Source organism: Xenopus tropicalis, chromosome 4, assembly GCF_000004195.4.
Source record: "Xenopus tropicalis strain Nigerian chromosome 4, UCB_Xtro_10.0, whole genome shotgun sequence".
In the NCBI taxonomy this organism is placed as follows: domain Eukaryota; kingdom Metazoa; phylum Chordata; class Amphibia; order Anura; family Pipidae; genus Xenopus; species Xenopus tropicalis.
In genome coordinates, this window is record NC_030680.2 from 28810863 (window position 1) to 28827889 (window position 17027).

At 34.7% G+C, this 17027-nt stretch overlaps 1 protein-coding gene across 1 annotated transcript in view; it reads right to left on the bottom strand.

The window, feature by feature from the left end:
- Positions 1-17027, bottom strand: part of LOC101734651 (mucin-2) — a 763939-nt gene that overhangs the window by 570163 nt on the left and 176749 nt on the right. The window lies entirely within an intron of this gene.

Consider the following 17027-nt stretch of genomic DNA (forward strand, 5'->3'; position numbering starts at 1 on the left):
AATTGCATGCATTCACATTACAACAAACTTACTACAAGCATAAGTAGGACAACAATGGCCTTCCTCGATGTCCCCCTTAAGTTCAAATCCAGGTCCACATTTAGGGAAGGTACGTGAGCACCGACGTGGGTCACATCCTTTAAACAAGATTGTTAAAAAAAAAATCAGTTTTTCTATGAATTTGATATAAGTTGCACTGATTTGCAAATTGTACACATATAACTGAAAAAGTAAGAACATAAATATAAATAATAGAAACTTGACTGGAGGGGAATGATTTTTGACACATTGTTTCAGAACATTGACTAGGCAATAGCAAAGGAAAGATAGAAATTGCTTTCAGTTGCCATTTTCTTTATACATAACTTTAGGATCTTTGACAATGTTTCATTATACTGTATATTTTACAGTTGCGTAAAAATACATTTTCTTTCATTATGCAAAGAAAAAACATGAGAAAGTTTGTCAAATATTTGCTGGTAGTGCACATAACAGGGAAATAGGTGTATTAGATACTTACTGCATACAGTTTCTTCGCAACACTTGTTTGTAGGACTGATTTGAGTCACTTGATAGAAGCCTTCCCGAGTACACTCTTCTTTTCTTGCATGATGGCACTGCTGTCTGTGGCAGGTTATTCCACTACCACCCTCCAAACATATGCAGGTTTCACAGTTAAATTCGAAGGATTCTCCATACTGCAAAGAAAAGAACCACATTTAACACTTATAACCCATCTGTCAACAGGGTAAATATTTTCTTATCACAGGTTGATTCATATGAGCAGATTAAGTAAATGCATGTAGGAGGACCATGCACAATTTTTTGTCATCTGAATACAGTAAACACAAGGTGCACTGTTCAAATTAACAGGAAAACAGATGGAAAATGTATAACAACATATGGATTAGTGATTTTCACCAGTTTTTGCCATGAAAAAACACCTATCATTTCCAATGGATGCAAAAAAACGTTGTTTCCCAAATTTTTTTTGTGAAGCAAAATGAGACAGATTTGCTCATCACTAGTTACAACTTAGCTCAGCAAAAGAGAAAGGTTGATATCCATATATAGTTATACTGATGGCATATGCCCATTAAAAAAACCCATGCTTATTTTCTTATATATGAATCCAAAAATGTATACCTTGCGGGGAACATTGTCTGGCCCAACACATCCTGGAAGAAACAAGAAAGAGTTCATAAGAAGAAATATCCCTGTGCACCATTAGTTAGAAAAAGGAATTTTACTTATAACAAAAAAAATCTCATATTAATCTGCATAGTGTCATATCAATACATATACTGCAAGAAAAAAAAATAAAACAGTATAAAACTTTTCAAAACTGTGGTAAAATTAAATAAAATGTGTTTATGGTAAAAATTCTGGAGCATGCAGTTTTGCATTTAACTGAATTATTAATATAATTTCAATAAAAAGGGATTTTGGTAAATCTATTTATGAGCAAAATATGTTTTGGTTTTTTACATATAGAGAGCATATGTTTATGAAATTTTACACTCAATCTTACTGCTTTAGATACTGCAGTAGTACTACTGTATACTACTGTACTACTATAAGTAAGTATGACACTCTCACTCAAATTAGTAAATTCCTGGTGGAGTGACCAAGTTAGAGGCTTGGGTAAAGGTCATGGGAGTTTTATAGCTCTGTTTGCTGAAGAACCAGTACTGCCCAATGCAGGGCCCTTTTGTGGACGGCACCCATTAGCACTCCATAAATTTTAAAATCTAAATGAGACACAAGTAAGGGAACAAGGTCTATATGCTTCCCTCTGCCCCTTTTGAATACAGCCAAATACATGCAGTGTATTATTTATTAGTGGCTCACTTGCAGTTTTTATAGCCAGGGCACAAAGGATAAAAACCATGTTGGATTGCACATAATAAATGATCCCTATTGTTTATTGTATGTTGAGATAGATATGATGTAGATTGGTTAGCCTGCCTGGATAAAACCTCAGTACATATACTCACCACATTCGCTTACGCAGGTATCCATTGCCATGCTAAATGGCATGCTACCTTTGGCACAGAAACATCCTTCCACAATACGTCTGTCATTTTTCAGTTCTATTTCATCTGTTGGCCTAAAAAACACATAGATTCAGGTAGATAATTGTACATTAAAATACATACAATTGGTGGATTAATGCTCTTGATGGGTTATGTATTAAGACAACAAAGGGCACAAATCTGACTCTTCTCACCCCAGAACTACTAATGGGATCATTAGGTAGAGTAGAATAATTTTATTATAACTCTTTAATTTTTTAATGTTTTACAATAATACAGCTGATCTGTCAAAAACACTGTGGAGTATTGTACTATATAATGAGAAAATTATATAATAAATGGCATTCAAATGCAATAATAAAACATAGCATACACATATTGCAGGGATAAAAAAAAAAGACAGTGGATACATTGGTCAACAAACAAATGTCAGGTATTGAACTGTTAGGAACATATAAGAATTATTTGGTGGTTTTCTGTTGCTAAGTATTGAAAGAGTGCACCTATCACCATCTAATTGTTTCCCCCACTAGAGTTGTGGGCTAATAAACCCTGTACTCCAGTTGGGGGGAAAAATACTTTTTTTTCAGAAATACAGCCAACTATTGCTAGGCTTCCTGCACTGGGTGGGAGCTCCCAATGCAGGGGGCCATTTTGTCTCCTGCTCACTCATTAAAGGAACAGTAACACCAAAAAATGAAAGAGTTCTAAAGTAATTGAAATATAATGTACTGTTGCTCTGCAATGGTAAAACTGGGATGTTTGCTTTAGGAACACTACTACAGTTTATATAAATAAGCTGCTATGTAGCCATGGGGGCAGCCATTCAAGCTGGAAAAAGGAGAAAAGGCACAGGTAACACAGCAGATAACAGATAAGACACAATTGAATTCTACAGGGTTTATCTGTTAGCTGCTATATAACCTGTGCCTTTTCTTCTTTTAAATGGCTGCCCCCATGGCTACACAGCAGGGTTTATATAAACTCTAGTAATGTTTCTGAAGCAAACACACAACTTTTACCAGTGCAGGGCAGCAGTTCATTATAGTTGAATTTCTTTAAAATATATACATTTTTTGGTGTTACTGTTCCTTTAAGCGCATGCGCCTCATGTAGGAGTGGTGGATGTGAGACACCCTACTATGTTAGATGCATGTACATAATGAGCGAGTTATGAAACTGTTCATTGTGCACATTTGATTGTCACAACATGGCTGCCCACACCAGAAGCTCCCTTCTGGTGAGGGCAGCCTAGTGCATTCAGGAGCAATATTTTTTTTAAAAAACTGTTGTTTTCCCCAACTGGAGTGTGGGCTCTGTTAGCTGGCACCACTGGTGGGGGAAACTATTTGAGGGTAATAGGTGTAGTACTCCAAGGCTGTTTAATTTGTGCAGTGTCATTTAGGATATTACAGGACATGCACAATGTGAATTAACTTCCACTGCATATAAATAGAGCAAAGTTCCCTCACCTAGTTTTCAGCTGATAAATAATATCTCAAAGCCAATGTTGCTGCATTTTTCAGAACTCATTGCTAAATTTCTCTCGGCTGCTGTTTTCCCCTATGCACATGCATGCACTGACCTTGCTTTGGAGCGTCTTTTTTTTTTTTTTCAAAACAATTAACCACATCATTCTTGTGGAGAAGATTTACAGTGCTTGCACAAGAACTATAGCACAGTACTATTTTTACTGAATCTTTGGCTACTTACGTAGTTTGGCAGGTTTTGGGGAGAGCCGGGCCACATGCATCATATACTTTGTTAGAAGGACAAGTAAATGCTAGAACAAAAAAAGATATATTATTGCTCTTAATTTTAAGTAGATGCTTCTACTGAATATGTGTACACTGCAACCATATATAGTGATAACTTTTAACCTAATGAACAAATGAACAAGAACAGAATAAGAAACTTACGACAAGCAGGGGCATGGCTTCTCCACTGAATACAGACACCACGGTCACCGCAGATTGAAGCATAATGTTGTAAACTTGTACATTGCTTGTGTGAGTTGTCCTTATTGCAACTGTCTACAAGGCAGGCTTTGTAGAAAGGTTCTGGTGAATGGATTTCATGACATTTTTGGAAAACCCTTTTAAATAAAAACCAACAAAGAATTAGTTCATCTGAAGATTTGAAAGGTTATTCTATCCGCAAACTATGACTAAGATATAGAAATAAATTGCATATTTATACATAAAACATAATGCACTAGGAGCAAAATACAATTTATCCTCATAGCTGAAACCTAACTTGGAATCAAGTACTTAAAAGTGTTTGCAAAGCTATATACATGGAATGGTGCTTAAAGGAATAGTTCAGTGTAAAAATGAAACTGGGCAAAATAGATGGACTGTGCAAAATGTTTTCAATATAGTTTGTTAGGCAAAAATGAACTATAAAGGCTGGAGCCAGCAGATGTCTAACATAATAGCCAGATCACTACTTCCTGCTTTATCGCTCTCTAAGCTGTTGGCAGTCAGTAACCAATCAGTAACTTGAGGGGAGGCCATATGGGACATAAATGTTCAGCTACTTTGCTTTTGAATCTGACCTGTGTGTTCACAAACTAGCTTATGTCCCACATGCCCCCCCAAAACAACAATTAGTTAGTAGTTAGAGAACTGAAAGTAGGAAGTAGTTTTCTGGTTACTATGTTAGTCACCTGTCCACTCCAGCCTTTATAGATTACATTTGCCTATTTATTTTACCCAGTTTCATTTTTACACTGAACTTTTTCTTTAAACATTATTTTTTTAATTGTTCTAATTATTACATAGCAACATGGTTAAGCTGGGTTGAAAGAAGATGAAATTTCATCAAGTTCAACCCTTCCAAATTAACCGAATTGCACAGAACATTTACAGAGAAAATTTGTTGTGATGGCAAATTCCATTAATGCTCTACAATGGTGCAATGAGAATCTTGCAAAAGGCTGGGTGAAATATAGAAATTATTTCCAGGATACTAGGGGGTAGAAAGTGAAAATATACTGGAATTCTGGAATTCTTAGTACAAAGTTGCCTTTTTTGGAGACTGGAAGGATTTTTTCCCCTTTGAGACAAACTAGAGTGGTATCAGAAAAGTTTTTTGTGTCCCTCCGAAAAATTAAAACACCATCCAGTTAGGCAAGCATAATAGAAAAGGTTAAATATGATGGAATGAGCCTTTTTTTCAACCTCACATACTATTTTCATTTAGCATGGTTTCATAGCTACATAATCAGAATATCCAAGGCTATTGTGATACTAATATCTACAGTTAGTACTAGTGGTTGTATTTATAGTTTATGTATGTGAGTATAGATTGGTAGGTGTGGGTTAGGTGTGCTGGGTTTACTTGGATGGGTTGAACTTGATGGACACAGGTCTTTTTTCAACCCTATGTAACTATGTAACTATGTAACTATATGTAACATAATGATATACTTCTATAATCATATTATGCTATTATTGTTGATTTATAGAACCACAGTTCTACTCTTAAGAAAAGTTTTCCTTCTAAATCCCCTCCTTCCTATTCAATGGCCTTTTTTCTATGTTTACTTATCCTAGTTAGTTTCAAATATCTCTTCGCTTTTGCCCTGCCTCAAATTTTACATTACCCCCTCATTTGCCTACTTCTCGATCTTTCTATAATTTCAATTTAATCCTTCTCTTTTTATCTTCAACTGTTCCCCTCTCAACCTGGGAGAGGAAACCAAGATACAAGTGCACGTTTGGTATAAGCTGGGTGAACAGGAGAACCCAATAAGAGTTATGGTATTTGAAGATGAATCCAAATTTCATATACTGTATTATCTCCTGATTTTTCCTTAGACTGAAATTGAATTTATAGTTTATTTAAGTCATAGTTATTTAAGATATATAGTTAGGGGATGATTTATCATTTATGATGATTTATCATAGGGGATGATTTATCATTTGCGATCATCATTTCTGATGATCGCAAATGTCACGAAATTTTTTTTAATTTGAATATGAAACTTTCGTACTTACGATCCAAAATTTTCATATTGAAATGATCATTTGTGAATGTTGATCCAATAGTCACAAAATTTTCGCGTAAATGAAGCAAAAACCTGACTTTGAACCTTCTGACTTTGAACCTTCAGTGCATGCTTTTGGAAGACTCCCATAGGACTCAGTGGCTCTTTGCAGCTGGCCCAAGGAAAGTCACGATAAATGAATCCGAAATTTGCATACTCATTGCGACAAATGCGATTTTGTCATGCAAATTGTTGCAAAGTACGAAAAAAATCGCAGAAATCGCAAAAAAATACGCACAGATCTAAAACTTAGAAAAAATAAGATTTTTTTGTAATCGTAACCATTCGTATATTGATAAATGGGCCCCTTAGTGTTTAGGGAGAGTTCATTTAGCATCTTACAACATCTGTTTTCAAATTGGGCAATGGACAAGGAAAAATACAGCAATTATTCTCTTTTATATGCTATTTTATTGCACCTAATCTCAACAAATTATTAACTGAAATAATATCCTGACTTGCTAGAGAGATGTAGAAAAGCAATGTTCTTAAATGCCTTAAGAACCGATGATGGCTAGTAGGCGTCCCAAACACCAATACAAACACTGTTTTTGTTTCTAAGAACCAGCAAAAAAAAACAGTTTTTTTTTTTTTAAATACAGATAGATTTTAAGTGTATATGTTACAGATTGTATTTATAAATCTATTTCTAAATATTGGCAAGATATTTTCTGTACACAGTAATGTTTCACAATACAATTCTCCTATTATTTTATAAATTATTTATGCATCTTAAAATAATTCTTACGATCCCATGATGAGATCACAGACAGAAGATTTGCAAGTTGGAGGTATTGTAGGGTGAACCGGAGGAATTCTCTTGCAATGAGGCTTGAGTGGGTTATGCACCATAAAAGAATCAGCCATAGCTATAGTGTTAGTTGTAACTTTACCATTAGCCATCATTAAATCATCAGCTTGGTTGTTGGTGCAAGTACCTAAGATAAAACAATGAAATTGTTACCATTTTTGTAGACCCTACAGTATTGGAAAATGCTAAAGATAATAAAACAAACACACACTCTTAATAAACCAGCATCTATTATTGTGTTATTTAATTTCCTTATGTAATAGTGGCAAAAACACTCCCCTCATACAGGGAGGGTGTTTACTGAGGCATCTGCCAAACACCATGCAAACTCCAAGCAGACAACTGTTGATAGCCATATCACACAATTTCAGTGTCGTCCATATCAATGCTTGCAGAAAATGGTTGTGTATTACTATTATACTAAATCCTTTAGAAAAAAACTAACAATGAAAAGACACAATGTTTGAAAAATATTGAAATGTTGAAAAACAAACAGTTTATAACCACCATATATTACCGTGAATTAGACTGTAATTACACGAAGGATGATAATTAACATACATATGTCTAAAGCTTCAACTTTGCTATTACTTACCACATTGTCCATGTATGTTGTTATAAAACTTTCCATATGGTAACTTTACAGTGAAGGTCAAACCATCATAAGTGACATTGGTCTTTAGCTCTGGTATTTCAACTACAAAATATATTCCGGTTTTATAAACGTTTACTCCATGTTTTGTGTAAGGAAGTAATACAAGATTTCCATTTACATGAGTCTAGGATACAAAGTAAAAATGCTGTAAATCATGGGCCTTCGTTCTCAAAAATAGAGTTATTATATTAGCCCTTAGGATAATATGTAAATAAGACTTTTTTCAATGGTCTTTATTATTATTTTTTTTTATAGGTTTTGATTATTTTCCATCGATTTTCAAATTTAAAATCGGGGTACCCTGAGCCAAAAAGTATTGCTCTGTGAGGATACAATGCTATTGTTACTATTTATTATTTTCTATTCAGGTCCTCTTTTATTCATACCCCAGTCTCTCATTCAAGCTACATGATGGTTGCTAAGATCATTTGAACCCTAGCAACCAGATAACGGCTGAAATGCCAAACTGAAGAGTTGCTGAACAAAAAGTGAAATAATTAAAACACCAAAATTTTAAATATGAAGACCAATTGAAAATTTTCTTAGAATATTACTTTCAACATCATACTAAAAGTTAACTTAAAGGTGAACAACCCCTTTAAGAAGCATGTACCTATTACTCACCTGTAAGCTTATAGGAGAGACTGTTTTGAGTGAAATTATAATTTCCTGAGTTTCATGTCGTACAGTTAGGTTGCGGGGGCAGGTAATACCTTGTATACCTTCACAGTCATAATTGTCGAGGTAAATGCCAAAGTTATCAGCTGTTTTAACAATTTCTTCCACAAGAACATAGGTGCAGTTTCCTTGATATGTATAATAGGTTCCATCAAAGGTAAGATAGTGATCTCCCCAACCACCACACATACCTACAGAACAATATTAATGTAAGTAAGTTGGTAACCTGAACAAATTATCAGAGGTCCAATGGAAATTACATGCTTATGAAGTCTTTATATTTCAGTACTCACAACATTTTTAACTTTGTACTTTCTTAATATTTAACATGCCTAATGTTTTACTATGGCAAATATATATATTTTTTTCATGTTGCATGTGTTTCATCAGTATATGGACATGGGTGCTTCAAGTACAGATTCACCCTTTGTTAATGTGCAAGCTGACCAAATGACTTTACATTACTACATATCACCTGTACCGAATACTGAAAGCTAACATCTAATGAAACTGTTCTAGCATCTAAATCATAAAAGATGGCCTTTTTAATTATTTTTAATTATTAACATATATACTCACAAGGACACTCCCAATGCCAGCAACAGGAGTCATCATCAGGCACAGCAATCGGCTTCATTTTATTGACACAGGTAATCACTGGTGGAGGCGTGCAAGATTTTTGAACTATCTGTAGTTGGCCCTCTGAATTGCATACTGCTTTAGCGCAATTAGCAATCTGCCAGTTTGTATGGGGCTGTGGATTCAGCAAATACACAAACATTAATATGGTATTTTATAGACTCCAGTTTATATCTCAGTAGTTCTTCATTTTCATGAATGCAAGATGGGCTAAATTTCTATAAACCCATATTTTTTACAACCAAAATCTTAACAATTAAATGATTTTAGGCTATAAAAGCACATCTGTATCTTCATATAAACAAAGTGGCTTAGGTGCCAGTAAACACAAAATTATTGACAAGAAAAAAATACTGTATTTACAGCACTTTCAAAATAAAATATTGTAATTTGTTGAGTAGTCCAAAGTTTTAGTCACATATTGTAAACTTCCTCAGGGTTTGTCCTGTTTTCACAAGGTTTTTGGTCCCTCAAAATACAGTATGTATAGGGGTTGCATAGGTGGGATTAATTTTGGAAAGCATTGTCTGCATAAGAAAAACATATTGAGGGGCACAAAAGTTCAATGACAACTCAAATAGGTTTGCAACTATTCAACAAAATGTAATTTGTTGTGTACTCCAAAGTTTTAGTCACACATTGTAAACTTCCTCAGGGTTTGTCCTGTTTGCACAGGGTTTTTTTTTCCCCTCGCAATATGTATAGTGGTTGCATAGGTGGAATGATGTTGAAAAGCATTGTCTGCATAAAAATAACATATTGAGGGGCACAAAAGTGCATTGATAACTCAAATAGGTTTGCAACTATCCATTAAAATGTCATCATAAAGATCGAGAAGGTGTTTATGTATGTAGTTTTACTGGTTTGTTGGTGGAGTTGAATTTTTACTGTTACAGAATTTTATTGTTATTCAGGGTATGGGCACATATGTCTGAAACAGAAGGAATTTATATGACTGAAGGTATTCTTTGTATAATGTAGTATTCTGACAAGAGCATATTTAGCTAAACCTAAAGTTATATTCATGATTGACAGAATCTGTCACGCTATTGTGTCTTTTTGCAGATCATGACTCCTTATCTGAAGACTTTAGGAGCATCAGAAAATTTCTTTTGGATGTCAGTTCCCAGCCCTTTTTGCTTACCAGCTGGATCTACAGTACTTCTAATGGAAGAGGTGTGTGGAAGTTTTCTAAATATTCGTAAACAAAATCATACTAAGAGGAACTTACCACACATGGAGTAGTTGTGCTGATTGTAGTAATGGTTGACTTGGTGGTTGTTGGTGTTGTTGTTTTTGTAGTTGGTGTAGTTGTTGGTGTTGTCGTACAAGGTACCTCAGTGGCAGGTATTTCCCCACAATTGCCATCACATACAAATTTGTAGCATTTTTCAAGAATTGTACTTCTTGTTACTTGCTCGCCTACAAATAAAGTTGTTCCATAAGTTGATCGTTGTTACTAGAGATCAGTAAAACTGGCTCATTTAACTTCATAGAAAAGTTAGCAGCTCAAAAATTTGTGCTGAACTTTCATTAAATGCATTGGATTCAACAGCGAGGCAAAATGACACTGTACAGATTGTTTTTTTTAAAATCTGCAATAGCATATACATTGTCCTACATTATTATAGAAGCTGGGTGTAAAAATTGTTTTTTTCCCTGGCAAAATGGCACTAGGCAAAAAAGTTTACTCATCCTTAGTTATTAATATACACTGTAAATACTAAGTATTCAATACTTCTGTATTGCTCCTGGAAAAAAATACAGTTCTTATTGCCTTTTCTCAACCTGCATAATAAATAAATCTTTCTACACTCAGGGGGCTGAGTCTTTAGTTAAGGCTGTGGATAGGGCAAGCCAGGCATACCACTGGGAATGATGGAACTATAAATTAACAACAGTTGGGATCCTCAGCCTTCCTGCACTGCTAGTACCCTAAACCCTTGTTCTGACAATAAACATCCTATAGCCATAAATATTGAGATGTCAAATAAACTGTATAGACATAGTATTGGCCACTTTACCTGGTATATATACGTTTCCATTATGATAACAGGAACATTGTGTGGTGTGTGTTCTGGTTGGAGGGCTTGTTGTCACAGATTTTGCTGTTAGAAGAAGTTGAAATCATAAACAAATTATAAATTGCTAACAGGATATGGAATAGTGTTTGGTTTAAAACAAAATAAATTCTATGTGAGGGGAATATATATATATCAAATACAGTCTGTTTCCCTCTGGCTATTGTTTGAAAGGGACTCTGTATCTTTGCTTCTTTTTTTTCTTTTGGTAGTTTTCTAATGGTAGTTTTCAATGCTGAGGCAACATGTAATTTTTTTTCTTTTTGCATTATTCTTCTTTGCATTGGTCTTCTTGACCAGATTGCAGTTAAGTTTTACCAAACCCTAAACTGTCTTATGGGCTGGCTGGTCAAAACCTTTCTGTCACTGTTCTATAGGCTTTCTCATTATTTCATAAGCAACGTTGCAGGACCTCAGGACTGTCCAAGAATATTGTAGCATTAAATGGGTAGTTTTACTTAAAATTAACTTTCAGTGTGTTGAAGAAAGCAGCATTGTAAGACAATATGCACATAAAGGGACACTAAACTCTACTGTCCTGCACTGATCAACCCCACTTTACTCACTTGTTGCTGGACTACAAAGTCCAACATACTTTCAGATACTGAAAAAATGAAGCAGGCAGGCACTCCGGAACTCCAAAAATGTAGATATAAAGCTCAGGTGTCAATAAAATCAAAAAAGTTTTATTAACATATACACATAAATGCTATGAAGCCTTATCATTTCGTACCTTACTGGTTACTTAATCATAGGTTATTGAGCCTATGATTAAGTACTAAGTAAGGTACAAAACGCGTAAGGCTTCATAGCATTTATGTGTATATGTTAATTAACTTTTTTTATTTTATTGACACATGAGCTTTATATCTAAATTTTTGGAGTTCTGGAGTGCCTGCCTGCTTCATTTTTTCTGTTCCTATTTGGCTCCCTCATGCTGAAGGTCTGGGGCATTTGCACCCAGACCCCTAAGTTCTACGGGTAAGAAACTCTACTTCACCTACTTAACCTTTTATATACCCGCAATTGATACTCCATGATACTTTCAGATATTGTCAAGATTAAGGCCTGCTGGGAGCTGTAGTCCAGAATTACCCGGGTTTTATTCTTAAAGCAATACTGCTTAGTAAAACTTTACCCCAGCTCCGCAGGACCTGCACCTGAATTAACTAGGGGGTGCTGTGGGACAGCATTACTGTTAGGTTTAGCCTCCCTTTAAACACAAACAATTTACATATTAAAAAAAGATTTATTTAGTGTGTAACAATTATTGTATGGCTTACTTTACTTACATTTATGGTATTAGGCAGCAATATTTTGGTGCGTTATGACAAACATATTTATACATATTTGTATAAAGAAGAACTTACTTCGTTGTCGTGGTGTTGTATGTTCACATGATGTCTCGATTTGGATTGTTTCTTTACAATTGCTATCACATACATGGCTGTAGCATTTTCCATCCCTTTCTCTACTGTGACTTCTTGCTATTTCATCACCTGCAAGAAGAAGTTCTCTCTTGTATTGCTCATCCTTGTTCGTATAAGTTCTAAGTAGCTGCATTATTCTGTATAGCTATTGTATTAAAGTACTATTCCCCTGTATCTGCTGTGCATACTGAGCTCTATAATCACTGGGACTTTGTAATATAGTAGTGTATTGAGATAAATAAATAAAAGCCTTATCTATTATATATGTGTGTTTGTGTGTGTGTCTGTATTTTTATAGAAATAAATATAAATATATATTTCTGCAGTAGCTGTATGCAATGACCATAAAGGTCAAGATGTCAACAAATTATCACACAAAATACAACTGATTTCTATTTATTTGAAGGGCATCTAAAGCCAGATAATGTATTAATATATACTTTGGGGGAGATTTACTAATCCGCGAATGGTCCGTAGGCGCCCGGTTTTTCGTAATGATCGGTATTTTTTTTACTTTTTTCGTCGCCATCGCAACTTTTTTGTATGTCCCGCGATTTTTCTGTCGCCGTCGTGACTTTTTCGTATATTTTCCGCAACTTTTTCGTCGCCGCCGCGCCCGATAACATCAAGTTACACCATAGATTATAAACTGCTAATATCTCAGAAGCCATAAACTAGAAAATGAATTTAAATTGCAAAGGGGCTCTGAGGTTACTCTTAGTAAGTTTCCATTAAACCTTTTCCTGGGTTAAGATGCCCTTTAAGAAACACACAGACATTCGAGTATTGAGAGCTTTACCTTGGAGATACACTCTTCCCTTGTGATGACAGACACATGTTGTGGTGGTTGGTGGGGGTGTTGTTGCTGTTAGAATAGATTAGAGATAAATTCAGCATTGCAAACTGAATATGAAATAATGTTTGGTGCAAAGTAAAACCATATCCCTCACATTTTAATAAATCTATTAAGGTATAGCCTCAAATACCGTCTGTTTCCCTCTGCCCATAGGTACACTGTATCTTAACTTGATTTTTCTGCTTTGTCATTTTCTTACGGGAATACAGCTGAGATGTGTAATTATTTTTTTTATTTTTACCTTATTCCTTAGGTCTTAATCAGCTTCTTGCTGAACCACAAACTATTAATTTTGTGGCTTTAAATGGGGTAGTTTTCCTTAAAATTAACTTTCATTGTGTTGAAGGGAACAATATTTTAAGACAATTTGCAAATACAGGGGCTCTAAAACCTACTGTACTCGACCCCACTTTACTCAGTTGTTGCTAGACTACAAATTCCAACATACTTTAACACATGTAATTATTATTTTTATTAAAAGTGCTGTTTACTTTAATATCTTATTGTACTAAACAGCAATATAGTGGTGTGTTATGACAAATATATGTATATAAAGATCACTTTTATTTAATAGATTTTTTCTCATCCCTGCTATTAGTATCTCAAAATATCCCTCCACGTTAAGGTGTCTCTTGTTCAGTAAGAATAACTTACTTCGGGGGGTAGTAGTATGTTCACATCGTGTCTCAATTCGAGTTGTTTTCTTACAAGTCTCGTCACATATATAGCTGTAGCATTTTCCATCCCTTTCTCTACTGTGACTTCTTAATATTTCATCACCTGCAAGAAGAAGTTCTCTCTTTAGTTGCTCATCCTTGTTCATATGAGTTCTAAGTAGCTGCATTATTATATATAATAATGTATAGCTATTGTATAAGAGTACCGTTCCCTTGTTTCTGTTGTAATATATCTTAACATAAAATCATAACTGCACTCATGGGGCTCACCATCCGTTGTTGGCAAGTTATTTGAAAGTTTGTTAAGGGATCACATACAAAATTATGTACTGGAGAATGGCATTATGAGCAGTAATCAGCATGGCTTTATGAAGGACAGGTCATGTCAGACCAATTTAATTGCTTTTTATGATGAGGTGAGTAAGAAGCTGGACAGTGGGATGCAGTAGATATAATCTATTTGGATTTTGCCAAAGCATTTGATTCCGTTCCCCACAAACGACAGATTTCTAGACTAAGGTCTGTTAGTCTTAGTGAAGTTGTTTGGACATGGATAGAAAACTGGCTACAGGATCGGGTACAGAGGGTGGTTGTTAATGGTACATTCTCTACTTGGAATAAGGTTCTCATTGGGGTCCCTCAGGGTTCTGTACTGGGTCCACTTTTGTTTAACTTGTTCATAAATGACTTAGGGGAGGGTATTATAAGTAATGTATCAGTGTTTGCAGATGACACAAAACTCTGCAGACCAGTCAATTCTATCCAGGATGTGGTATCCTTGCAGCAGGATATTGACCAATCTGGGCGGCTAAGTGGCAGATGAGATTTAATGTGGATAAATGTAAGGTCATGCACCTGGGATGTAATTTCCCACTAAAAATTAATTGAAATAAACTTACTCAGTGTGCTTCCCTACCTATTTTTGCATGATACACAAATTTTCTGTTTTAAACAGTTGAGCCTTTGGCAATTTAAGGGTTTACTGAATACAGGAAGTGTATAAAAAGTACTTAAACAGTTGGGATCATGGATACTCTGGGCTTTTAAAATCTCTTGAGCTGAAAGCCTGCCCAGTAGAAAAAAAGCTGCTATTATCTCAGAAGCCACTGAAAATAAAAGTAGAATGCAAAGGGGCTCAGAGGGTCACTCTGAGTAAGTTTCCACTAAAGATTCCACTGAGTATGTTTCTACTAAAGGGGTTACAATGTCCTTTGAGCAATACATAGACATTCTAGTATTGATTGTTTGCTTTACCTGTTAGATACAGTCTTCCCTCATGAAAACAGGCACATGTTGTGGTGATTGGATGAGTTGTTGTTGCTGTTAGAATAAATTAGAAATACATTTAACATTGCTAACATTCTCTAAAGAGACACTGTATTGTCATTTTCTTTTTCACTTTGAAATGTTAACAAGATAATGCATACTTGTTTTTTTACCCAAGTCTTTTTAATCAGCTTGCAGTTTCATCTTGCCTAACATGTAACTATTTTTTCAGCAGGCAGGCCACACATTTTCTCTCCATGTTTTATATTTTATATTGAAGTGCAGAAACAACTGAGAAAAGTGTGATTGAACAGTACAGTACAGTTGTAGTTTAGAAACCCTTTATGCAGTTTTAATAACAATGCTGGCTTCTTGAAACTTATCTGTGGACATTTTCCCCATAGTTTTTTCCCATCTAAAATAAAAATAAATTATGTTATAACTGAGGCATATGCACTTTTGCAAGTTGGGGAACTAGAACCTTTTTCGTCTGCTTTTTTTCAACTCTGTACCCACCCCAGAATTAGAAATATGCAATTTGCTTTGTTCTTTTTAGTACATATTTCACTTTGCATGTTATTAGTTATGTAAAATATGATAGTTTTATGCTAATAGAACCACAAATTCATGGTGCAGTGGTTTCCAATGACAGATATAGCTTATTGAGATTTCTTGCTTTGTAGTGTATAGAGTTGGAAGGACCACATGATCTCCCATTTTTACTATAGGACTAATAACACCAGATAATAACTTTTTATCAATTATGGAACGTTGCAGAATGTAACATAAATTGCCAACTTTTTTTTATTGTTTTGCCAATATATATTATGTAAATAAACATGTTTAAATCAAATACGATTTTGCACAACTTTATTTTTTTTTACTGTATTTGTAAAGAACTCAGTTATCACAGACATTTTTAGAAAATTCCCTGCTGGCAAATATCATTATTTCTTGTGGGACCTTGCAAGCCCTTAGCACTGCCCATTGATTTTGTGGCATTAAAGGGGTAGTTCCAGTTATTTTTATTTTTTTTACATTGAAGAGAGTTCATTATATATTTGCCACTAGCATATTAGTGCATATTAATTCAAGAAACCTTAATCAGTCACCAATCAAAAAATATAAAAAATAGATAATTTTTATGTAATAATTCCTTTGTATCCCTGCTTTTAGTATTTCCCTCATTGTTAACTTGTCTTTTCTTTAGTGGAAAATACTTACTTGGTGGTTTAGTTGTTGTACACTCTTTCTTAATTGTTCTTTTCTCACAACTGTTGTCACATACAAAACTATTACATCTTCTGTCACTTTCACTGCTGTGACTGCTTGTTATTTCTTGACCTGCAATGAGAAGTTTCCTGTTTAGTTAAATGTCCTGATGAATTTTCCTGTTTGGTTGAAATTTTGGTAAGGGCATTATTCTGTATAGCTATTGTGTAAAATTACTGTTCCACTGCCTCCCCTGTATTTGCTGTGATAAGTAAATCTAACCTGCTGTCAGGGGACTCATCTACTTATTCTACTGAACTTAATTCAGGGTATGTAATGTTGCACTATGTTTAGATGAATATATCATTAAAATCTACTTGATCTGTATATATAGTTAGACAGAATGGGGAATGCAGTAACAGCTGTAAAAATGCTGGTGCAGGTTGTAGAACAATTATCCAAGTTTAACAGGAATGTCATAGTACTTCACCACTTTATGACTGTGGATAGAATAGGACATGCATGCCATTGGAAATTATGTTAGCAATTATTGAATCCTCAGCCTTTCTGCACTGATAGTTCCCATCATTCACAACCTCTTATATATATATATATATATATAGAAAGCAAACTGG